The sequence below is a fragment of the Dermacentor silvarum genome, chromosome 4, assembly GCF_013339745.2.
Source record: "Dermacentor silvarum isolate Dsil-2018 chromosome 4, BIME_Dsil_1.4, whole genome shotgun sequence".
Lineage (NCBI taxonomy): Eukaryota > Metazoa > Arthropoda > Arachnida > Ixodida > Ixodidae > Dermacentor > Dermacentor silvarum.
Window position 1 is genome coordinate 39,014,106 of NC_051157.2, and position 26,550 is coordinate 39,040,655.

The 26,550-nt window shown below is 44.9% G+C and overlaps 1 protein-coding gene and 1 non-coding gene across 2 annotated transcripts in view; one reads left to right on the forward strand and one right to left on the reverse strand.

Annotated features, from left to right (window-relative positions):
- Positions 1 to 26,550, forward strand: part of LOC119449828 (inverted formin-2-like) — a 148,223-nt gene that overhangs the window by 75,643 nt on the left and 46,030 nt on the right.
- Positions 9,418 to 9,489, reverse strand: Trnah-gug (transfer RNA histidin (anticodon GUG)). Its single transcript has one exon. It is a non-coding gene; the product is annotated as a tRNA-His (tRNA).

Sequence of the window (26,550 nt, forward strand, 5' to 3'; positions counted from 1 at the left end):
GGTAAAATAGCATTAACTTTGCGATTTTGCATGCCTGTTGAGCTGTACTGCTGCTTGCAACTGCAAGCAGCCGTGGCCAAGAGAGCGTGAACGAGTTCTTGAAGAGTGGAACGTACTCAGCAGTCACTACCAAGAGGACTCGACAGGCAGGTCCATCAGATGGTTATTAACCACTTCCCTCAACATAGCAGCCCTACCCATTAGGCCATTGACCACTAAGTGACACAAATTCGCTGGAAAATAGTTAGAGACAGACACCCGAAAGTATGTGAGTATCTTAAAAATGGCTACTTGCATTAAAGTTACGATGCTTTGGTTTACTTACTATTTTATTTTGTACTGGGTGAATCCTTGTTTTTCTGAAGCACATGACATCCTAACAGCATAACAAGCTATGACATTAGTTTTAGTTGTTTTTATTAGTGACATTAGTTCAAATTTTAGGTCTGGAGCAGGCAGTATTTCTGTGATTTATTTGGAGTGTGGTTGTTCTGTAAATGTGCTTAAAATCCTTAAAATACCTCACTAATATTTACCTAAACGTGTCGTTTCACATAGGCTGGAGAAGTGCTCATTCAGATGATTCTGGCACAGCTTGCCATGGTGGACCAGGCAAGTTTGCAAGGGCCTTGATTCACCATGTGTTTAGAGAGAAGAACCTCATGGGCCACTCACTTCTCGGAAACAACACCACCATTAGGCAAAAGAGGCTCTTGGCCTATCAGGGTCAACGCTGTAAAGGCAAGTACCGTACATCCTTTTTCCCATTGCATTTTTGCATTCACATTTTGTACTTGAATACCAGCTTGCTATTAGCACAACAAATGACTTTCAAGTAGCCTGTGTCTGCCACTACGTGCTACAATAGCCTACTATTTGGAATGAATGTTCATTTGATCTCAAGTCTCTAATGCCTCCATACTAAAGTGCTAAATTTTAAAAGCAGCCTTAACTGCCAGAAGTGATTGTGGCTCCAACTGACAAAGTTAAGTGTATTTGCTCATTAATTGCACTACTTGACTGTCATTGCAATGAAGCAACTACCAATCTGTAGTACCAATCTGTGAAGCATGCTACCAATCTGGTGGTATAGCGGGTGTGCTTAAGTAGCCTGAAAGTGCTGCTATAATATAGGAATTGTGGAGAAGCTATGCTCAAGTGCAGTTACTGCTCAACTCGAGGGACAGCACTTCACCAAATTTCAGCAATCAAAACGGCCCTCCAGATTCTGTAACGCAAAACATAGTGGTTTCACCTATTTCAACAAACCACATTGAATTAAAGTTGCCTCCTGTCTTGAAGGAGGTCCATGTGGGTGGCAGACAGTAGCCTTTCAGCAGAGGGAGGTTAAGTATGGGGCATAATTGTTTGGTTGTTTCGATCAAAGCAACAATTGGAACAGTTGCCAACTTCGTTGTCAACATTGCTATGTTTAGCAATGTCCAGTCATTCTAGGCACTCAACCTATTAAGATCCAATTTATCGCATTGTATTCTAGGATGTGGAAAAAAACAGATATTTATTTGACTTTGCCTCACGTTCCCATAAAATGATCAGTAATCAATAGGCCCTTGGCAGCTACTATATAAAGCTTCTTACAGAACATGAGGCATGTCCACAGCTCCCACTCTGAAATTGTTGGAAATGTCTAATGCTTTCTTACTTCAAGGACGCACTTGCCCTGTTTCAGCGTTATTATAACCAGTGCTCAAGTACTATGGGTTTAGATTTATCAAAGATTGAATGAGCTTCGTAGGTATTCATGTTGAACCCTTTGAGGATCACATATTTTCTGGAAATACGTCCGCCAATTAAGCGTTATATTTTTAGTCTGGATTGTTCTTCAGAGTGACCTATCGAGAAAAAAATGGGTAAATAATTTTTAGGTCACAAAGTGACAAGCTTTCTTAGTGTCCGCTGTTTACCCATGTTTAATTGTAGCGTGCAGGGCAAACTAGCATAATCACATTTTTTAAATGGAATATGACACTCACAAAACATTAAACTAGGTGAATACTCCAAACTACTGCAGTGATGGCACCATAGAGTAAAGAGAAAGATCAGTTTTGGAAGAAGCCAAGGGGCAACAGCACAATCAGGATTTTTGTAGAAGTCGCAGAAGGTTACAGAATCTGTAATGTGATGCTTGGGCACACTTCATTCTTAAAAGGTATGCTTATTTATATGTTCTTTCGCTGCCTCATATTTATGGTCGTGACCATACGATTTGTTTCCGCCACTCTACATGCATGGCACTGACCCTCAAAGGATTAGCAGAGTCAATCTACTTGCATATTCCTCTTGTAGACTGAGCATTTCTTCGTATTTATTTTTCGCATTTATTTGTGTTAGTGTAACCAGGTTGGCGTGCAACTGCAGTAAATCCTCGTTATAAGCAGTATTTCTTTTAAGTAGAGAGGCATAAGAATGGCCATCATAATGCGAGAAGTGCACTCCAGTTGCATATGAGCTCTTAATAGAAATTCAGATATACAATTCTCAATTCTGGCCGCATAACCGTATTTGGAGCAACTCCTGCAAGGAAAGTGCAATAAAGTACTGCACATTTTGATTATGATTGTTGAGGGAACTAATTTATTTGCCAGTAGTCTACCTAGTCTACCTTTAAGTTTTTTCACCAACAGTATGAAGTATTTTTTCCACCATTTTGTTCCTAAGCAAGCAACGTTCACATTTTTCACACCAAGGATACTCATGAAGTTATTCTGCCACAGTGGGCTTTTCCTGTTTGCCTTCTGCATATTGTACTAAGTGGAGTCCTCCGGCGCCACTCCACTTTCAAAGCTGGTCATTCTCTAGAATTGAAACTCCTGAAAGCTTTGAACTAAACAAAACAAATGAAAACAGTTTCATTATAACAGGGTGTACTGTATGTCGCACTTTGCATGTGGAACATTCATCTTAAACCTCATGCTGTTATTCTTTTTTTACAGACTTTACCTGTCACAAGTTTCCTGGGACAAACATGGCCTACATTAAACACTCTGGCCTCACTTCTCGCAAGGGACCTGAAGTGTCCAGAAGAGCTCAAGTCTGTGGACAGTTGAAGTGTTGTGGCACTTGCAGCCCTCAACATTTTTTTTATATTATGATGTTTCTAGTCACCGGAAAAGGCCAGGTTGGATGGTTCAGACACAAGTACTGTGTTGTGATTAATAATTAATTGCACAAGTGTTGCGGCTTTGTATTTTAGTTCATTTTTTACATACATTTTTAATATATTTCTACAAAAGATAGCGTTTCTTGACTATTTTATTTCATAGGTATCTCGGGTCATTTTCATGCCAAGACTGTTCCATGCCGGCACACCATTTCAAGTTTGTTTGATAAAGTAGGCACAGTGAGAAAATTTACAGAAAATTAGATTTCATAAATACACCGGAAAGTGGAATCTGTGCTATTGTCAGAGTGGTTCTGTTTAAGAAAAACTACATATTAACACATGTTTGTAGTGATGGTTTATTTTGCTATTTCAAAACAGTAAGAATTAAGAGGTAAAAGTTTGCTTAAATTCAGAGTGCAACAACAGTTCTCGGGCAAGGCAGCGATGTGCTTTCTTTCATGTACGCATGAAATCTGATTTCTTGCAAACTTTTTCATTCTAACTTGTTTTGCGGCACTCAAAATTAAAAAAAATTTTTCCTCATGCCAGTTCCATTAAGTCTTCCAGCAGGTATCTAATGGTCACTGTCTATCAGATAAAAATCTTAAGTAGTCAAAGTGAATAAATCGCTTGGTAGGTAAATGTAATGACCTGCCCAGGAACCTAGTAATCATGGCAATAAACGCAACTGGATCGTGCAACGAGCAATGCAGCACAATAAACTGCTACCATGGCACAACTTATGGGAATTACCATGTCGTTTCAGAGGTACATAATGTTTAGTAAACTGGGCAAACACCATTTAACCAATAATTAAGACTCTCAGTGGGCTCATTCAAATTGTGCCATGATTATTAAGTTACTGGCTACCAAATAGAAAAAGCAAGTACATTTTAAATGTTATTTACTGTAATGCTTGTATATTATTTATTTGCTATTTATTTCAATTTTGAGAAATGCTTTACTTTAGGGCCACGCAAACTTTACATCCCTCAGTATTCAATTTCGTTATTGTATCAGGCTGCTGGCAGTTAGTATATTGCGTTAGGAATTTTTTGATCTCAAGGCACACATGGCTGTACAGTTAACAAATGTTTGGCTTCAATAAACAATTCATCTAGAAAAAATGCTTTTTGTCCACATCAATGTTGAGCTGTTGACTTCGTGCAGGAGTATTGATTTTGTGTGTTAAGCCAATTCAAAAACTGGCATAATGGTTCTGCTAGCAGCTCTATAATATGTTTTATTACAGGCTATATCTAAAAGTTTTGTTTTGGTTCCTGGGTGACCCAGGTCTGCAATACAGAAGTGCCTGCATTTAAGTTTGCCCCTGTCCTCTAGTATGCAAGGACCACATCAATATGGTATCAATGGTAATGCTATGAGACTCAACGTAGCTCAATGGTATTTAAAGAAAAGTCTAGTGCACTTTTCAACACTACTCACCAAACAGCATATTTCAGTGGGCTCTAAAGTGATTTCAATAGTGACATTCAACACTGCACCAATAATATTTAAATGGTGTTGCATTATTGACTAACATTGCACGTTAGGCTTGTTGGTATAATATAATGGAGGCAAAAGGCATAGTGCATCAGAAACAGGACACAAGAGGAAGAACACAGACAACACACACGTTTGGTGCTTAACGTGTGTGTGTCTGTGTTCTTCCTCTTGTGTCCTGTTTCTGATATGTAGCACATTTTGCCTCCATCAAGCAATACTGACATTTAATGCTCATCCAATAATACTTCAATGGGGTTTCAATATTGATGTTCAACAATGCTTCAATAATATCTCAATGGGGTTTCAATATTGATATTCAGTACTGCTCCAATAACATTTCAATGGGGTTTCAATATTGACATTCAACACAGTTCCAACATTATGTCAATGGGGTTTCAATATTGGCATTCAACATATTTCACCAATGTCTCAACAGGTTTTCAATATTGACATTCAACACATCTACAACAGTTCTTCAACGGGCTTTCAATATTGGAATTCAACATGGTTTCAGCAATACATCAATGACTTCTCAAATTGAAACAACCCAATGATGTTTCAACAAAATGTCGCGGGCCAATTTTCAACACCTGTCAACAATTTCCTCAATAATGTTTCAACAAAGCGTCAATGTGCTTTCAAAGCTATTTGTTGACATTGACCAATGACTTTTCAACTTTTGAACAATTTTTTGTAAGGGTACGCCATCTGGCTAATGGTCAGACCCTCAATTGCACGGCCGCGAAACGGCCCTTGTGGCCACTCTTTACGTAGTACGTTTCTCTATGGCAAACCGAAGGACGGGAGGCGGAAGAAATACCACATCTGTTCTCACTGCGAAACCGTTTGCATTACGACTGCAAGCTGCATGACGAGTGCCGAGAGGCGCTTTCGTTTACCTGCATATAAATTAGAAAAGAATATTGCTGTGACCAGATTCGAACCTGGGTTATTGCGGCCACAACGCAAGGTACTAACCACTATACGATCACGGCAGACCGAAGGACGGGAGGCGGAAGAAATAGCACATCTTGTTCTCACTGCGAACCGTTTGTGTTACTACTGCAAGCTGCGTGACGAGTGCCGAGATGCGCTTTCGTTTACCTGCATTTAAATAAAAGAAAAAAAATACTGCCGTGACCAGGATTCGAACATGGGTTATTGCGGCCACAACGCAAGGTACTAACCACTATACGATCATGGCACACTGAAATACGGGAGGCGGAAGAAATAGCACATCTTGTTCTCACTGCGAAACCGATTGCGTTACTACAGCAACCTGCGTGATGAGTGCCGAGAGGTGCTTTCGTTTCATCATCATCATCATCAGCCTATATTTATGTCCACTGCAGGACGAAGGCCTCTCCCTGCGTTCTCCAATTACCCCTGTCTTGCGCTAGCGTACTCCAACTTGCGCCTGCGAATTTCCTAACCTCATCATCCCACCTGACTTTCTGCCGTCCTCGACTGCGCTTCCCTTCTCTTGGTATCCATTCTGTAACCCTAATGGTCCACCGGTTATCCATCCTACGCATTACATGGCCTGCCCAGCTCCATTTCTTCCGCTTAATGTCAACTAGAATATCGTCTACCCCCGTTTGTTCTCTGATCCACACCGCTCTCTTCCTGTCTCTTAACGTTACTCCTAAGATTTTTCGTTCCATTGCTCTTTGTGCGGTCCTTAACTTGTTCTCGAGCTTCTTTGTTAACCTCCAAGTTTCTGCCCCGTATGTTAGCACCGGTAGAATGCAATGATTGTACACTTTTCTTTTCAACGACAGTGGTAAGCTCCCAGTCAGGATTTGGCAATGCCGGCCGTATGCACTCCAACCTAATTTATTCTTCTGTAAATTTCTTTCTCATGATCAGGGTCCCCTGTGAGTAATTGACCTAGATAAACATATTCCTTTACAGATTCTAGAGGCTGACTGGCGATCCTGAATTCTTGTTCCCTTGCCAGGCTATTGAACATTATCTTTGTCTTCTGCATATTCATCTTCAACCCAATTCTTGCACTTTCTCGATGAAGGTCCTCAATCATTTGTTGTAATTCCTCTCCATTGTTGCTCAATAGGACAATGTCATCTGCAAACCGAAGGTTGCTGAGATATTCGCCATCGATCCTCACTCCTAATCCTTCCCAGTCTAAGAGCTTGAATACTTCTTCTAAGCATGCAGTGAATAGCATTGGAGAGATTGTGTCTCCTTGCCTGACCCCTTTCTTGATAGGTATCTTTCTACTTTTCTTGTGGAGAACCAAGGTAGCTGTGGAATCCTTGTAGATATTTGCCAAGATATTCACGTATGCCTCCTCCACTCCTTGATTACGCAATGCCTCTATGACTGCTGATGTCTCTACTGAATCGAATGCCTTTTTATAATCTATGAAAGCCATATAGAGAGGTTCATTGTACTCCGCAGATTTCTCGATTACCTGATTGATGGCATGGATATGGTCCATCGTAGAATATCCCTTCCTGAAGCCAGCCTGTTCTCTTGGTTGGCTGAAGTCAAGTGTTGTCCTGATTCTATTGGAAATTATCTTGGTGAATATTTATACAATACTGAAAGCAAGCTAATGGGTCTGTAATTCTTCAATTCTTTAACGTCTCCCTTCTTATGGATAAGTATAATGTTGGCGTTCTTCCAGCTCTCTGGTACACTTGAAGTTGTGAGGCATTGCGTATAAAGGGTCGCAAGCTTTTCAAGCATGATATCTCCTCCATCTTTGATTAAATCTACTGTTATTCCATCTTCTCCAGGCGCTTTTCCCCTGGTCATGTCTTTCAAGGCCCTTCTAACTTCATCGCTAGTTATAGAAGGAGCTTCTGTATCCGGTTCATCACTATTTCGAATGGAAGAAGCTTGGCTGTTTTGGCTACTGTACAGGTCAGTATAGAATTCTTCTGCTGCTTTTACTATGTCATCGAAATTGCTGATGATATTACCATGCTTGTCTTTCAGTGCATACATGTTGCCTTGTCCTATGCCTAGTTTTCTTCTTACTGATTTCATGCTGCGTCCATATTTTACGCCTTCCTCAATTTTTCCCACGTTATAATTTCGAATATCCCTTACTTTCTTCTTGTTGATCAGTTTTGACAGTTCAGCGAATTCTATCTGATCTCTTGAGTTGGACACTTTCATGTTTTGTCGTTTCTTTATTAGGTCCTTTGTTTCTTGGGAGAGCTTCCCTACAGGTTGCTTTGGTGCCTTACCTCCCACTTCAATTGCTGCTTCTGAGATCAGCCTAGTTACGGTTTCATTCATTAGCTCTATGTTATCTTCATCTTCCTGTTCTAAAGCTGCATATTTGTTTGCTAGCACCAGCCTGAATTGGTCTGCTTTTACCCTTACTGCCTCTAGGTTGGCCTGTTTCCTCTTGACTAATTTCACTCTCTCTCTCTTCAAATTGAGAGAAATCCTAGACCTCACTAACCTATGGTCACTGCACTTAACCTTACCTAACACTTCTACATCCTGCACTATGCTTGGATCGGCAGAGAGTATGAAATCTATTTCATTCCTTGTTTCTCCATTAGGGCTTTTCCAGGTCCACTTCCTGTTGCTGCGCTTCCTGAAGAAGGTATTCATTATTCGGAGCCTATTCCTTTCCGCGAATTCTACTAACATCTCTCCTCTTGCATTCCTAGAATCGATGCCGTAGTTGCCAATGACTTGCTCACCAACCTGCTTTTTCCCCACTTTTGCATTGAAGTCGCCCATGACTAAAGTATACTGAGTTTGCACCTTTCTCATTGCTAGTTCAACATCTTCATAAAACTGTTCTATTTCTTCATCATCGTGACTAGAGGTTGGGGCATAGGCTTGTACTACCTTCATTTTGTACCTCCTATTCAGCTTTATTACGACGACTGCTACCCTTTCATTAATGCTGTAGAATTCATCAATGTTGCCCGCTACGTTGTTATGCACTAGAAATCCTACCCCGGATTCTTTCTTATCTGGAAGACCTCTGTAGCAGAGGACGTGGCCGTTAGTCAGTACTGTGTAAGCCTCACCAGTTCTTCTAACCTCACTAAGGCCAATAATATCCCAGGAAATGCCTGATAATTCTTCAAATAGTCCTGCTAAGCTAGCCTCACTCGAGAGGGTGCGCGTGTTGAACGTTGCCAGGTTCAGTTTCCATTGGCGGCCTGCCTTGACCCAGAGATTCTTAGCACCCTCTGCCGCGTAGCAGGTCTGACCGCCGCCTTGGTCAGGTGCTCCGCAGCCACTGGGAACTGAGGGCCATGAGTTACTTGTCGGAGTCATCAGGGAGGTAGTGGCCGAATACTGCACCAGGGAGGCCAATTCCTGTTCTGGTGAGGGAGTGACTTTGATGAAGCTTAGTGGGCCTGCCTAGTTTGGTTGCACCTGAACTAGTATAGCCCCACTAGCTCTCGGCAATATGCATTTTTTTTCTTTGCCGGTGTCAGGCACCACTCCATGCCTGAAAATGTAGTGGAATGGAGCAGGATTCGAACTTACGACCTTCAGATTTGAAGTCGGGTGTTCTACCTCTACTCCACGCCACCACTTTCGTTTACCTGCATTTAAATAAAGGAAAAAAAATACTGCCGTGACCAGGATTCGAACCTGGGTTATTGCGGCCACAACGCAAGGTACTAACCACAACACGATCATGGCACACCGAAAGACGGGAGGCGGAAGAAATAGCACATCTTGTTCTCACTGCGAAACCGATTGCGTTACTACAGCAACCTGCGTGATGAGTGCCGAGAGGTGCTTTCGTTTACCTGCATTTAAATAAAGGAAAAAAATACTGCCGTGACCAGGATTCGAACCTGGGTTATTGCGGCCACAACGCAAGGTACTAACCACTATACGATCACGGCACACCGAAGGACGGTAGGCCGAAGAAATAGCACATCTGGTTTTTTTTTATTTATTGCCGGTCTTTGACATAAGACAGTACATACAAATTACCACACACTCCAATAACACAAATGCACGCTGTTGTACTGAAAAAAACAAAAAAACAACAAAAAAAACAAGTAAGTCGTCCGTCCGTATAGGACCGACGTTGTCACGTTAAAATTCCTTCATGGCTGCCAGAGGAACCACCCTTGACAGCCAATCCGGTACATACACTTTCATTTTCTGTTCTTCAATAAAGCGAGATACACATTCTTTGAAATAAATCCTCGCGGGCCTCGCGTCGGGGTCACAGTGGTACCCTGCCATACGAGCCCGCCATAAACAGTGGAGTGCAATCAGCATAATAAAGTCATAAGGTACCCCGTCATCGTCCTTAATTGACAGATACCTGATCCCATGGGGGTCCACTGGCAATTCTTTCTTTAGTGTTCGCTGTAACACGTCCCAGAAGTAAACCCCCTCCCAACAGTGCAAAAAAACATGGTCTATGGTTTCGGGCTGCTTGCATATCAAGCAGTGCGATCCCCATGGTACAGTACAACCCCGTTCTTTCATAAAAGTCTTGACGGGGAGCGTTCCTGTATGAAGGTTAAAGAAAAATGTTTTTACCCCGGGTGACACCTCCATGCGTTTCACCCGTTTAAGCACATCCTGTCCTGGCCCTCCACTGTATATGGCTCTATATAATGGTACTGGGAAAGGTACATCAGCAAGGTCTCTATACAGTGTTTTCCTTTTCACTTCACAAAGGTAATCATTTGAAAAACGCACAGTGAGGAAGCGTACACTTTCGACCACTTCCTTGAGATACCCACGAAGTGTTCCGGTCATGCTTTCTGTACTGACAACATGTTCAGACAATGCGTCGCTCAACCTGAGCTGGCAAACAGTGCGCAGAAAAGGGTCTCGCGTATCGCGAAAAAAACAAAAATCTGTTTAGCAGCTGTCTAACAAAGAGATGAATTAAACCCACACCCCCGTCCTTCACTCTTCTGAACAAGTTTGTTCGGCTGCACCTTTCCCATGTCGAACCCCAGATGAAAACCGCAAACACTCTGTGCAGCCTTTGCACGTTTGCCCGGGAACAATAGAGCACTTGCATGACATAATACAACTTAGAGATACAGAAAATATTGCAAACTGTCGCTCTTGTAAAAATAGACAGGTTAGTTCCTTGCCATCTGTCTACTTTATCTTTCATTTCTTTGGTTTGACTCCTCCAGTATTCCTCGCTGCTGTTGTAGCTGTCGAGGGGAACACCTAGATACCGTGCAGGAGTTTTCATCCAGTTCACGTTCGCGAAGTGGTCCGGTGCAGACGGCCACTCCCCGTGCCATAGTCCAAGGGATTTGCCCCAATTTACTCTGCTGCCCGTGACGTCACAGAAGTGCTTCACTACAGTTATTGCTTCGGTTATACTAGGTTTGTCTGTGCAACACACTGCGATGTCGTCTGCATACGCGAGTACTTTAACTTCGGCCGCTGCCAGCCTAAAACCACGTATTCTGACATTTTCAGTGATTGCCAGACACATTGCTTCAATATATATAGCGAACAGAAGCGGACTGAGGGGGCAGCCTTGGCGCACTGAACGCATGATGTTAATGGGGGCCCCCAGTGACTTATTAACAATTAACCGCGTTGTGCAGTTCTGATACGCCAAGGCCACTCCCTCAGTGGTGATGGAACCAACATTAACATGATCTAAGATTGCAAACAAAATAGCATGCGCGACACAGTCAAACGCTTTCTCGAGGTCGAGCTGAAGAACTGCAACGCCGCTATAGGTGACGTCACAGCACTCGAGAACACACCGCATCCTATGGATGTTCGCAAAAATAGATCGCCCCTTGATGCCGCAAGTTTGGTGGTCAGCGACTATTTCCTTGATGACACTTTGGAGTCTGGTGGCTATAACCTTCATAAATATTTTGTAATCGATGTTAGTTAATGATATGGGCCTGTAGGATGTGACGTGCTTTAGTTTATCTATTTGATCGGTCTTAGGTATTAGTATAGTGTGCGCTTTTCCAAAGGAAGGTGGCAAGGATTTCTGCTCATATGCGTCATTAAATACCGCAGCTAGCAAAGGAGCCAGTTCGCTTTTAAACGTCTTATACCACCCAGCGCTGAGACCATCAGGTCCGGGTGACTTGCCCAGGTTCAAATCGTCGATTGCTTTCTCGACTTCCCTCTGGGTTATTCTGCCTTCTAGTCCTTCTTTGGTGTCATCATCCAATCGCGGCATACGATGGAGAAAAGCAGCTTTAAACCCATCTAAATTGGCAGCCTGGAATGCAAAGAGCGACTGGTAGTACTCAGTGAAAGCGCGGCCTATGCTTTCGTTGTCTTCAACAACACTGCCGTTCATTAAAATCTTATCAACATTGTTGCGTCGTCCGTGCGCCTTTTCTAGTCCAAGCGCCCTTTTTGTGGGCGTCTCCCCTGCCGCTAGTGCATCGGCACGTGCTCGCACAATGGCACCTTGATAACGCTCTTTATCAAACTGTTCAAGCTTTTGCTTGATGTTTCGCACGTCGTCTTTGTACGCCCCAGGCTGTCTGCACTCAAGCGTAATAAGCTGTCTGAGTAGTGTTCTAAAACCCTTTTCTTTCACTTCCCTCTCATATTTTAGGCAGCTCGATCGGTCCAAGGCTTTCATTTTAACGTTTTGTTTAAAGCATTCCCACTTTTCCGCTATTGTTTCCGATGTTGCTTCGTGTATTTTATTAACCATATCGCGTACTGCGGCAAGAAATGGCTCATCGATTAGTAGCATTGCATTCATTTTCCAGAGGTCCCAATTGAAAGCATGTCTCCTTTTCTCTATGCCGACTTCACATTTAACCAGACAGTGGTCCGAGAACGACACAGGTACAACGCAATAGCCATGGTATTTTGGGATTGCATCCAACGAAATGTACATGCGATCTAATCGCGCATGGCTACTACCCTGAAAACGCGTAAACGTCACTTCATGACCAGCTTCGAGACACTCAAAGACATCGTCAAGTTCATTTTCGCTTATTTTATTGGACAACACATCACTGCTTTTGTCACGCATACCGGCATTGTTGACTCTGTCTTTAGCGCTCAGCACACAATTGAAGTCTCCTAACAGGATTACGCGCTTATCACACCGGACATACTGTTCAAGGTTCGAAAAGAATAAGACACGCTCATCCACAGAGTTCGGTGCGTATACGCATATGATGCGAAACTCGACATCACTCGTGAAAACATCACAAAAAGCAATCCTTCCAGACTCACAAGAAAATACTCTTTGAATCTGTATTCCTGGCAGCTTCTTTACAAAAAGAAGGCAGCCCCCGGACGTGCCAATCGCATGACTGACCACCGCAAAATACCTAGTCGTGAAACGTCGCACCATGCTCCCGGTCTCCTCCTCCCCGTCTACCTTAGTTTCCTGGACGGCTAGTACGTCTATGTCATGGTCAATGACTAACCGTAGGAGCTGACTTTGCCTACGACTAGCCGCCAACCCTCTCACGTTTAATGTGGCAATACTAAGGGACGGAAACAGAGGCATATTGAACTAGAAAAAATGTAGGCCCGGAGCATGGTGCTTACCGTTTACGACTAGCCCTCGGCTAGTCGCCTCCGGGACCCTCCGTCTTCCCGGCGGCGTTAGTGACCGGTGCTTTGTCACCAGGTGTTCTCTCAGGAGGAACGGTCGGTTTTGGCTTGAAGCCCATCCGCCTTCCCAGCGGCGTCTTGGTCGGCGGTCCCTCACTGCTGTTGGTTGCACTCTCGTCCCTGTCCTTGGTCTCCTCGTGGGAGCGCTTGACTGGGGCACCAAGGGTCGTTGTCGGGTCGCCGTCGACGACGGCCTTGTCCTGCTGCATTGCTGTTTCGTCGTCATCGGCCGCGTCTTCACCAACGCCTCCGGTCGCCTGGACCTCTGCAGTCGGGAGCTGTTCCGGCAAACTCGGCTTCTCAGCAGCCTCGGCCAAGTTGCCGTCTGCACCCTCGTTCGGCGTACCATTGCTTGTCGGTGACGGCACCAGGTCTCCAGCTCCTTTGGCAGCGTCCTCCGCCTCCACAACGTCCATGACGTGCTCTGCCGCAACGTCATTCGCAGCTGGGCCTGTCACGGCGGCGTAGGATTTCACACAGTCCGCGTCGACGTGGCCGAATCGTCTGCACCGTGAACAGCAAGGGACTTTGCACTCCCGGCGGACGTGTCCCGTGCCTTGGCAGCGCAAGCACTGCATGGGGCGACCGGGAACAACCACCAGGGCCAACTCACCCGCCGACGCGGACCTGGTGAGGGAGGTCCTCCACCTTGACGCCACTTTTCAGCTTCAGCAGCACGGTCCTTGTGGTTGACGTCTTTTCTCCCATGCCTTGGACACGCCACCTCTCCCGGCTCACTTCCTCGACCTTGCCGAAAGCTGCGAACGCCGTGCGGACGTCCTCGTCGGCGACGCCGTACAGCAGCCAGTGAAGCCGAAGCTTCACCTGCTGGTCTTGCGGGTCAACGATGACGCACCGTCGTCCCTTTACTTGTAGTTCCTTGAGGGCCAACAGTCGTTTTGTGGCGGTCGCATCCTTGAGGGTCACCGCCCAGACGTGGTTAATCTGGTACGCCCCTATGCATAGCACCTCAGGCAGCAAACCTGTCGGCAGCAGGGCGTCCCTGAAATCTTCGACCTTGTAAGGTCTCGCACGCACATCACCGTGCAAAAACACGGTATTAATCGGCAATCGTCCTTGGGGCAGTTGAGGCAGAATAAACGGATATTCGATATCTTCATCGTTGCGCCTGTTTCCGCGGCCAAAAGTGACCGCTGTCGCTGCCCCTGAAGAGGCCATGATTCGACGATCCGTCACGCTCGGTGGCCGGAAGCAGAATGAATAGCACATCTTGTTCTCACTGCGAAACCGGTTGTGTTACTACTGCAAGCTGCGTGACGAGTGCCGAGAGGCGCTTTCGTTTACCTGGATATAAATAAAAGAAAAAAATACTGCCGTGACCAGGATTCGAACCTGGGTTATTGCGCCCACAACGCAAGGTACTAACCACTATACGATCACGGCACACCGAAGGACGGGAGGCGGGAAGAAATAGCACATCTTGTTCTCACTGCGAAACCGGTTGCGTTACTACTGCAAGCTGCGTGACGAGTGCCGAGAGGCGATTCTACTTGCGGCTACCGTTCGGTACGGACGCGGAATGTCTTGCTCCGGTGGAGCGGTGTTTGCGGCTCAGTCGAGCCGCGGAAACAGGATTATTGCCGATGAAGACAAGGAATACCAAGTTGTTTTGCCGCAATTGCCAACAGGATCCTGCGTTTTGAATACTGTTTTCCTTCACGGGGATGTGACCGCTAGGCCTTTACGCGCCGAAGATTTCAGGGACACGCTGGCTCGTCTGGGACTGCTGCCCGAGGTTGTTAGCTTGGGGGCGTTCCAGATGAATCACGTTTGGGCGGTTGCCTTCAGGAGCTCGGAGGCGACGAAGAAAATGTTGGCGTTCGGCGAAATTATGGTGAAAGAAAGAAGATGCCTAGTGCTGGACCCTGCAAGTCAGGAGGTACGCGTTAAGGTGTTCTGGCTCTTTCACCATGTCCCGGACGAAGACGTCCGTGCGGCTCTCGCCCCTTAAGGAAAAGCTACTGACGTGACGAGACAACGCTGGCGGGTGCAAGGCATCACGGACAAAGGGTCGACAACGCGCACCGTAACTTTGAAGCTCAAGCCGGGCGTGACCATCGACAATCTGCCACATGAAATTCGAGTGGCCGGTATGATGGCACTTCTCGTGGCCCCTGGAAGGGCTCCGTTGTGCCTGAGGTGCAACCGCACAGGACATATAAGGCGGGAGTGCCGCGTACGCCGTTGTGCCCTTTGCCGGCGCTTTGGGCACGATGAGAGCCAGTGTGTGCGGACGTATGCGAACATCGCAGGCCCTGCGAAGATCGACGAGGTCATTGAAGAACACGTCATGGATGCCGCTGATGCTGAGGAAGCGGCTGGTGGTTTCAGCGGTACGCAAAACACAAAGGTGAAAGGCTTGGGTACGCCTGACGAGTGTACCGAAATCGTCAAAGCCGGAAAGGAAGGTAAAGTGCAAGGAGCAGAGCCAGCCGCGGAAACGCCAGCCAGGGACGCAGCGACTAAGGTCGCCACAAAGGACTGAATTAAAGAGAAAGTGAGGACGCCAACAGACAAGGAAACCCTTATGGACATCAGCGGTGCGGCAGCGAAAAGGACCCTTGAGGAAAGCAATGACGGCGAACCAGGGGCTCAGAGCCAGGTGGCTCAAAGCGAGCCACCCTTGAAGACCACCAATGTCCGTCGATCGACGCTGAAGCCGGCACCGAACTTGCCACCCGTCAGGAAACCGTCGGCACCGGCGCCAACATAGTGTCATAATGTGTGTACCAGTGTTACTTTTCTTTTTTGCCGGAGTGGGTGGGGGGGAGGGGTGGGGTGGCGGGGCTTGCTTGGGGCGGTGTGGCAACGGGCCACTGCAACAAGGCACAATTTGCACGATGGAAATTCATAGATATGGCATCCAATGTCGGCAGTCCAGAGGATGGTTTTCGCTGCGCAGTACCAGCAAACGTGAGTGTGCAGCTAGTAGTGTGCAAAGAGTGTCGTCGGTCTGTTTTTTCTTCATAGCATAATGAATCCCTCAGATATCACGATACGAGTAGGTAGTATTAATGTAAGGGGCCTTGGGTCTAAACGAAAACAGTACCAGCTAAGCAGACTGTTTATGGAAACTGATCTTGATATTATCGCCGTGCAGGAAACTAAAGTCGAAAGTGAAGAAGGAACGGACCGTATGGTAGATGCGTTTCGGCCACGGTATTGTGTGTGTGTATCACATTCTGGTGGTAAAGCTGGTGGGTGCGCCCTTTTTATTCGGAGTGCACTGAACATAGTTATTGAAAATGTTGTGTGTGATGTTAATGGCCGTCAAATAGTGTGCGACTTTGTAAATGGAGCGGTGAAGTTGCGAGCGATATGTGTTTACGCACCTAACAAAGTATGTGACCGCAAGGTATTCTTTGAAGGCCTTAAAAGTCAATTGAATTGTCAAAGCAAGATTTTATTGATGGGAGACTTCAACTGTGTTTGCTATGCTGAGGACCGAGTGCTAAGCCCTGCGGTTCAAGACGCAAGCGCGCAATTTTTAGCCACGAGTATAAGCGAAGGCAATTTGGTAGATGTGGGTTTTGTCATTGGATATGTCGCGACTCCTAAGTTCATGCTTTTTCAAGGAGCCAGCCACGCACGATTGGATAGGATATAGATGACAGCTGACTTGGTTACAATGTGTAGCAGCCAGTGGCGTAGCCAGAAATTTTTTTCGGGGGGGGGGGGGGGCTCAAGTTGCAACGCGGCCTCCTCCTTATAAAAGTTGTCGAGGCATCAAATACATCAATAATAACTGCATTGCCATTGCCAATGCCATTGTATATTAGGTGCTGAAAACGAGTTATTTAACGCTACGCACAGTCAAGACAAGTAAATTATGTGTTTGTTTCGTAAAAGAATAGCTTCGTATGTCCCAAAAATTGTGGCAGTAATAGCTGATATCAGTGCTTCCGCGTTTTTTTTTTGTTTTGGTCTATCTAATAAGCAAAGAAAATATCACGTGAACTTTAGAACTATATCAGTTCGAAACCAGCAAAGCAGTGCATTCAGCTGGTATGAAAAACGTAAAGGCCATAAAATGAACAAGTTGACAAATATTTTGATGAATTTTTGTCATTTAACAACCTCGTTTACATTTTTGTACATATGCAACGGTCAGGGAAAAACCTCAATGACGCTGTCCTTCGTTGCAACGGATTGCGCAGCAGCAGATGTTACCGCACGTATATTGTAATTGCACCGAAATTATAGTTGCAACAACGAGTACATATAAAAAGCAGAAGTTCCGCAATATATACATTAGAAATGCGAAGATAGAATGGAATATACAAATGGCAAGAAAGTGCCGCGTGAAACCAAGTTCACTGCTTGTATACACAAAACCTCGCAACAAGATATTTAAATATACGTATAAGTCTGCAATAAATCTACGTATCTAAGGAAACGTCATTGTATATAATGCGTCAAACAAGACAAATAAACATGTTGCGCAGACACAGACAGTAAACTTCACGCATACGAGTATAAAGACAGACGACCCCAACCTTTAATAATCAAATTCTGATTCTGATTCTGATCCAGACAAGAACAAAACTATGATCTCAGAAATTGTGATATGCATTTGGGCCATGCTGCGATCGCGACAGCACCATGTGGCTAGAATAAGAGAAAAAGAATGCAGAAATCAATATGAAAAACGTGTATTTTAACTGCCTGCACAGCGGCAACAATTATTCTGCACCCCAAGTCAAAGAAGGCTATTGCTTCGTTTAAAAAAAGAAGTAAACCCATGTAGCTAAAAAGGAAAGAAAAGGACAAACGAAAGCCACAGATGATGCGGCAAGTTGATTTACCCAACATCCGAGTGCGTTTTTGGGAAACGCCGCGTGTTCCGGGCTTTCAATGAGCAAGGTTTGTCAAAATTGGTTATTGATGTCCCCGTAATTTTTGTATTCCCAGGATAATTTTGATTATCATGCTAACTGTTACAACAAACGGTGAAAATTTCTGTGGTTTTAAAAGCTAATGAACAGTCATACGTTTTCATAATTACGAGCTTATATAGGAACGTGAAGGAACACATATTTTTACAGGCATTGATTTTTGCTGCTTCGCTATCTAAACGATTAACTTTACTCGGCGGGGAGGTTTAGTGAAGCGTTCAGTAACTTCCGACACGTTGATGGCGACGTCTCTGTCGGCGTATAGAAGCGCCAGCATAACCATGCGTTCCTCATTGTAAAGCGCAAGTGTTCTTTTTAGTAATCTCATGTTTGAAAATCTCTCTGCGCTGGCAGTGGCACTGGAAGGGCGACTAGAATATGCAGCAGTTTGTGCTAGAGCACTGCACGGGCCGATTTTTTCAGCCCGGACCCGGCCCGGGCCCGTTTTTACGTTGGGCTGCACGCCCGAGCCCGAACAAAACTTTCATGGCGAGACCCGGGCCCGGCCCGGGCCCGGAAATAATCTACGTTACCCGCCTGGCCCGGCCCGCCACCCCTTTTTCTCAGGCCCGAACCCGGCCCGATACCGAAAAATACATGTTTGTCAGAGTTCAGACGTCCGAAAATAACTCGCTGCACGTTACATGCACACCACGAGAAAGCCCGGCCCGGGCCCGGGTCAAAAAGCACACGCCGTGCCTGAGCCCGGCCCGAGCCCGTGAAAAAACTGCTCTACCCGGCCCGGCCCGGCCCACGGGCCGGGCCGGGCCCGGGCTTTCGGGTAAGCCCGAGCCCGTGCAGTGCTCTAGTTTGTACACATGTGCATATAACCTGCAGTCTCCATGAGAGAGGGCATCTATTCCTGTGCTGAAACCTAAAAACACTTCGATATCGTTTCCTCAGCACCACGCTCGACAAGGTAGACAGCCGTCCTCTTACGGAAGCCACAATTCTTGGTCCCTGGTCCCAGCCGACGTCTGAACGAACTGCTTTAAAAGCGCTATTACGCTTTTAAAAGAAACAGGACTTAGTGGAAAACTATATCTCTTACAAAAATTTTTGTTGAGAATGCATTGAAATATCATTGGTTAATGTTGAGTATCGTATTGAGCATTCATTGGGAGTTTGTTGGGATATCGTTGAGCAAAGTGTTGAGGGCTCTTGAATATTGGCCACTGAAATTTTATTGAAACACAATTGGGCAAGTCAATGTTGAATAGTTGTTGAGTTAGTATTGAAAGCACATTGTGCTTAGACATATCATTGTGTAAGTTCTGTTGAATTTCTGTTGGGTTTCCATTGATGCAGTCTTGAAATGCTGTTGTGATTGTTCTGTTACCATTTGTTGAGTGATTATTGACACAGCATTGAAAAGTACATTGTGCGCCTGTTGAGATGGCATTGATATTTCGAAAATTGCCACTGAAATATCATTGATATTTTGTTGGGCTTGTGGCATTTTAGTGCACTTAATTTTGAAATTGCTTTGCTATTTGCACTTGCATGCCCTGGTGCCTCTTCACATAACTTTCCCTAATCCGAACGGAAGCAAAGGAGCGACTGACATATTTCATGTACCCTAATATGTAATATAGCGTGCACATGACACATTATTACAGTATATAAGGTACAACTGTATGAAACCTGAAGACATACGCTAGTGCCTACAGTGCTATTAAGTGTAAGGGAGCAGAACTATAGCACACATGCTCAAAAAATGTTAGCAAAAGTGTACACATGCCTAGTTAAACTCGCACAATTTTTTCTGGAAGATATACAACACCACCTGCACTTACAGCATAAAAAAAGCTTCCTGTGCCTGTACAGCACAGCACAAAGCAGAGTCATGAGAACTGAAAAGTAGAACTTAGTGGGTTTAAAACTACAATGATGATGGATGAAATTGATAAATTGTACAAAGTTATCACTCTTATTAGCTACCTAAGGGACTCCTTGAACTTGACCTACAAAGATGTACAGCAATGTTAAAAACAAACAGAAGATAGAAACCTATAGCCTTCTTGCAGGAATAAACAATGCAAATAGCCTCATGTGTCACAATTTTACGAGCACTTTGGCAATTTGGTGTATGTACAGACTTGACAAACAGCAGCTCAAACAGAGATGCGAACACTGAATTAAGATAAGAATACACACGAATGCTCACTCAACTTGAAGTTTATTACAGCAGAAAGAATTATATTTCACAATTACAGCAGAAAAAAAATATTTTGTAAAAACAACAGTCAAGTGACTCAAAGGCAGACCTTAAGCATACCCTTGTAACTAACTTTGAACACATGAACTCTTGGCTTGCATGCATAAATACAAAAATGAAGACCACTGGATACCTTACAGTAAAATGCTTCACACACCCAGTAAACACTCACAGAAGGGTTTACGGCTGCCTATGAGTAGGCAAAATAGCAAGTAAACTGGAAACAAATGACTTCATGTATATATATATATACAAAACACCTGAATCGTGTTTTTCAGACGGTAAACTTCTAAAACATTTGTGCTGTAAAAGCAGCTTACCTCCCTGGCAATAAGTCAAGAACTGCACAGTATTTCAAGACAGTAGAGGCTTGGGCTAGTCGGTGCATACTCGAGAGGGAAACAGCGCAAAAAAACACAAGCACAAGAAGGGACAAGAAGCGCTGGTGTGTGTCTCCCTTCTTGTCGAGTTTTTTCGCGCTGTTTCCCTCTCGAGTGTGAACAGTATTTAATTTCTTGTGTTACTTTTGGGTGCGGAAGAGTTTCCTGGTGGCATTTTCTAATTTAGTGAGCTCATCAGTGAATTTTTTTCTGGACTTGAACAAAGCTAATGAAATCATTTCTTTGGGCCTTTTTCACCCTACACAGCAACTACTGGTACCTCAGGTCAATAAAAAGCTAATGCAAGGCTAATAGTTTCAATGATATAATGAAGTGACATAAAATACACAGACAACTGGAGTGACACACAGTAACGCAATTCCCAACAGTGAAATAAATGGTCACCTGCATCATCAAAGAGCCTAGAACGACTCATTATAAAGCATGAGAAAAGGTTTCAATAACTGTACAGCCAGATTGGAGAGCTAGTAAAAAACGCAAATAAATGCACATACAAAACAGCAATTTACCACACTTGCGCACATAAATATATACAATCCACCAGCATTTCGCTGCATAATATATATAAAAGTTGTGACAAAGCAGTAACTGAAAGACGGAAGGAGCTGCACTACCCATGTTGAAAAAAAATATCGAAAGTGACATACATGCATATTTAATCTGACAGAAAACGTCTTTCCAAGCTATATATTACAAAAACTGTACAACAACGTTAAGAACAAACGAGATGAGGAAGCTATACCATTCTTGCAGAAATTAGTAGTGCAAATAACTTCATGTATCTCAATTTTACGGATACTTTGGTAATTTGGTGTGTGTACATACTTTACAAACAGCTCAAACAAAGATGAGAACGGTGAAATAATGTAGGAACACACAATAATGCTGACTCAACTAGAAGTTTGTTCGTGACGACAAAGATATTAAGCACACTGGCCAACTTGACAAAGAAATGGCCATGCATGCGTGGCAGACAGCCCGGTGCAACAAAAAAAAGGAACGAAAGACGTGTTTTGTAGTATAAATATGCAGGTAAAAAAAACAGTGAGAGATGTCATATAAGTGATACCACCAAACAAGGAGAGCTCTTTAAAAAATCCGAACTCTTTCCCATTAAGAGCAACAGATAGCTTATGCATTTGTCTTCTTTGCAATCAATAAATAAGGCTTCCATAATTTCTCTTGTGTTCTGGTCTTTGTGATGAAACAATTGTTCGTTCTACCCCTTACAGCAGAAAACACAATTTTGTTTAATCACAAAGGCCACGCATACATGGTTTCTTATCTTTGTCAAGTTCCAATGTGTTTACAACCTGTCTTCAATAATAAACTTCTAGTTGAGTCGGCGCTTGTATGTGTTCCTGTGGTACGCATGTACCACTTGGTTAGGCTGATAAACATTCTCACAAGAAAAAGGAACTACCTCCACTCACAAGGTAGCCAATTCTTTACAACTAAAAGGCAGAACACATAGAAAGTAAGCCTTCACAGCGTCCATGAAAGTAAGTCTTCACAGCGTCACAGCGTACACCACAGGGCAGAATAAAAAATAGTTAAAATCCCACTTGACGCAGAGTGGCAACAGAGACGCGAGCTTCCTGGTGAATCAGCCGCAGATCAATGGATGTCTCTTGCGAGAAACGACGCCAAGCTGTTCTTGACGATCGACACGTTAGCACCTGGGCATTTGGTGCATGTGTAACCTGTAGAGAAGGGAATGTAGACAGAATTAGATAATGCAAATTAAAAATCTGTCACACAATATACATAACCACGCACTAAATATTAGTACGCACTACACTGGCAATTAAAAATTTGCGTCTCTTTCAAGAGGGCCGTCGCGAAAATGATGAAATGGATTGTTACAGTAAATGTCACCAAAGATACGCACAGCGATGTTTGTTTCACACCGGTGAAATATATTCCCGGCTCTCTCACAACACGAAAGACCATGCTATAGTACACAGCCGATACCAAGCAGCAGTCCGAATCTTCAGGAGCAGCAGGGCAGACCTAAAAATTCGCCGAGAGCAATGCGCGCGCGAGCGTGCTAGTGAGAACCGGCACCGCTTCTTTGAAGCTTAGTATCCGCTGCTGCATGGCTAAGAACATTCCGCGCGATTTGTGTGCCGCGCGTTGCGTACGCGTCCTGTGCGCATTGCACGCTTGCGTCTGTGCAGTGAGCTATCTTCATGAACGTGCCATTCCTCGCCGCGCTAACGGTGCTCGAGTGCGGCGTTAGCTTGAGGCGCCGATGAGCCGTCTGGCGTTCCTTTCGTTTCTGCAAGCAACGCACATTCCAGTCGGCCCAGCTCAAAGAGGTATCAGAGAACGGCGGCGCGCTTGAGTTATCGCCTATGAGAAGCGTGCAGTCAGTACGCTTTAAACGGCAACACGTCACGTTTGATAAATATGCTTACTGCGGTTGGGGTGGCGATGTGTGATAAGGCAAGCCCGTCGGCGGCTTTGCCGACGTCGCCACCACGCCTCTGTTCATTTACGATGTGTATCCGTGTAATCATCGCGCCGATGCAGGAATTATCGGTAGGCTGTTCTCCGCACATACCGAAAAGGCGAAATATATTTTGCAGCACACCGCGACATTAGCCACAACGCAAATAGAGGCGCAGTAAACGACTACGCGAGAAAATGTGCACACTAGCCTTAAGGTATACGATGAGCCACTACAGATTAAGAATATTTTTTTAATATCGCAGTGTCGCTACAAAGGCGAAGCATCGATTGCGATAGCAAATTAGTAGATAATATTACGAACATTCCAATCGAAGCAGCGGCGGCAGCAAGCGCTAGCTTCGCGCGCTTTCGCTCCAGGGCATGCGGTTTGCCTGCAGAAAGTGAACGGTGTGCTTAACATCTGACGATCGTCCAAGTGAAAAAAAAAAAAAAAAACGCGGCTATGTGCTCAAGAAAACGAAATAACTTACCTGTGTGCAGAAGTCAGGCTGCGGCTTTGTTCGCCTTCCTTCCATCATGAATTCTGCCGCGCAACTCATCAAAACTGCCAGGCTCGAACATCACCCGAAGACCAGTAGCTGCGTCAGCAAACGTCTTCAACGGATAAACATCCCTCTTATCATCATAGAGCAATTTCACTAAAACTTGCGTCATGATGTCCAAAAACAAAAGAAAAATGCTTCCAACAAAGCGCGCGCGGCACGAACCACCGCACAAGTTCAGACGAGTGACAGATTCGAAAAGCGGCCACAGCCTCAGTGTCGTATTAAGTTAATAAAATCGTTCCTACTAAAAATAACCACTATAATCCATAAATAATGATTGATAATTTTTTTTCATAGAAAATATACTAAATTTTGAAGGAAAACTTAATTTGTAGCGTAAAAAATAAATAATACGATTAACAAAATTGCGACTACGAAACTAACGGCACACTGGATACCGTTGCAAAAGACTGCTCACAATAAAGTCACGCACGCGCGCACACACTTAAACACTCATGCTCAAACACTGGTTTGGCGTTTATTGCGTCACCTATGAGTAAAAGTTATTACTAATATCTGTATTTTTATGAACAACAATTTGTTTAAGTAGTTTGCAGCATCTTTGCAGATGACGCGGTAAAAAGTACGGTATAACGTGGGTGGGTAACTGTTGTTTGATTTCTTTCATTTCTCTTTGGCCTTCGTTTGTTTCACTGAACATAGGAGAGCTGCAGGCTTGGGAGGCTTCCATGGCAAGAATTTTATCGCATGCTTCTGCAAGGCGAGTGTCGGGAGCAGCCGCTGAGACAGCGATTAGCTGCGTAATGTTGCGGCTGTTGCTGAATCCGAAACTCTTTCAACGCGCTGTGCTCTAAAAGCGCGTTCGTTGTTTGATATCTAGTACGACGGCCGTTGGATAAAAAAATGTATTATGCTTTCGAGACACAGGGTGTGGCACAGGAAATTCTAAGACCTCTGAAGTGTATGTTTACAGCCTGTGCGCGCTTGCATCCTACGGCTCGCACAGCGCGTCCGATGCTCAAAGGTAGCGTCGTCGCTTGTCGGCGCCTGCCTTATCGCCACCATCCGCGCTGCCGCCGTGTCTACTTTTGGGGAACTCCCCATGCACGCAGTCACCGTGTTTGCAAGTGAATTTCACATTCTTTTGCTCCCTAAAACATGCGCATTTTGGATCGCACCTATGGCTATGCCATATGTTGTATGTTAAAACGACGATGGCATTTGTACGCCGGCGAGCAAGTCACTCGTGGGCGATCATGAAGATGGTTCAACGTCGCAGTTTCTACGTAGCGTAAACGGCTACGAAAGCGGGCTGGTCCCGGACATAGTACAGTCTAACATGGCGCCTCAAAGCGCGAGCTGTCGCAAGAAGACGAGGAAGTTACATGGGGCGCGCGCGCCGAGCAATCAAAGCGCTGACTGGTTTCGGAACGAGAGACGTACGCGTGCGCTCGTGGCCTAAAGGTTAGAGCACCGGGCTGCTGCGATCGACGGTCAACGTTCGGTGCCAAAGTCGGTCACACACTGTTTTCTTTTTACGAAAGCGAGCCCAAACTAGAACCTACCTACCTACCGCAAAGTGACAAGAATGAGGCAAAGAATGCTTCTTAATAAAGTTTTGAAATGTCGCCTTCATATGCGAGTCCTAATTAGTATATGCTAAACTCAACTGCTACACAACAAAAAAACAACTACGAAAATCAACAGAAATTACTCAATAAATTATTTATTGAGAAGCTCTCAATGGTAATATCATTGTGCAACTGTTGAGCGAACTCAAAGACTTTAGAGACTTTGTTGAAAGTCCGTTGATTCAACAATACCCCAACAATACGTCAACGGAAAATCAACAGTCATTTTTGTACGGGCTAGTATTTGCAAAACATGTCCACCACGATACCACAAGTTAGCATGATGTTTTGCTTAATCCTATATTGAAGGAAAACCACATAAACACGACAAGGCGTAATTTCACATAAGAAACCTCAATCATTCAGCCATGAGTTTGGTGAATGCGTCGACTAGTGTACGCATGGCAATTAACAAATTCGAAATTAGGCTTCTGGAGGTGACTTTGACGGCACCTATTCAGCGATTTCGCGTGTATTCATCGATAGCAACATCATGGGTGTGCCGGCATCGCGCCGTGCAGAGTATTTAGTTTGAGATATAAGTCTGCGCCAGCGACGTACGCCTATTATTGAGATACAGATACAATATTAAGGAAACGGTAGAATTAAAAAAAAAAGAAGCGATTGAGATACCACATTTGGCAACAAAATGAGGAGGCTCCCTAACACGATCGGCACTTCGTATATCTAGGCTTCGTAGCGCTTGTTTGCGGGACGCACCCTGCACGTATGCGGACTGCTTTGTCCCAAACCCCGGTAACAGCGTGTACAGACGTGAGCAGCCTTGTCTAGAAGGCGGGAACGGCGGCTTCCGGGGCTCTCCGGAGCCATCCAGCGTCGTCTAACGGTAGCTGCTGGGCCCAAACGTGCCCAGCACCTACCCTTAGACGTCGGACCCAGCAGCAAGCGTTATACGTCGCTGGCTGGCACCGGATAGCCCCGGAAGCCGCCGTTCCCGCCTTCTAGACAAAGCTGCTCACGTCTGTACATGTCCGCTCTCCTAGAGGTCTACGCCTTTCGTGCCGCTGTCACCGCTGAAGTAGCGGTCTGGCACCCGAACGAAGTGAAAATTTCAGCCACCCTTGCTGCAAAGAGTTGTCGTCTGCTACTGGATCCCGAGCGTACTTTCTAAAGTGTCCGCTAGGTGGCTATCAGTGACGCCTTTATTAAAGCTTTAGCCTTTATAGGTGATGCTGTATATGCCCCAAACCTAG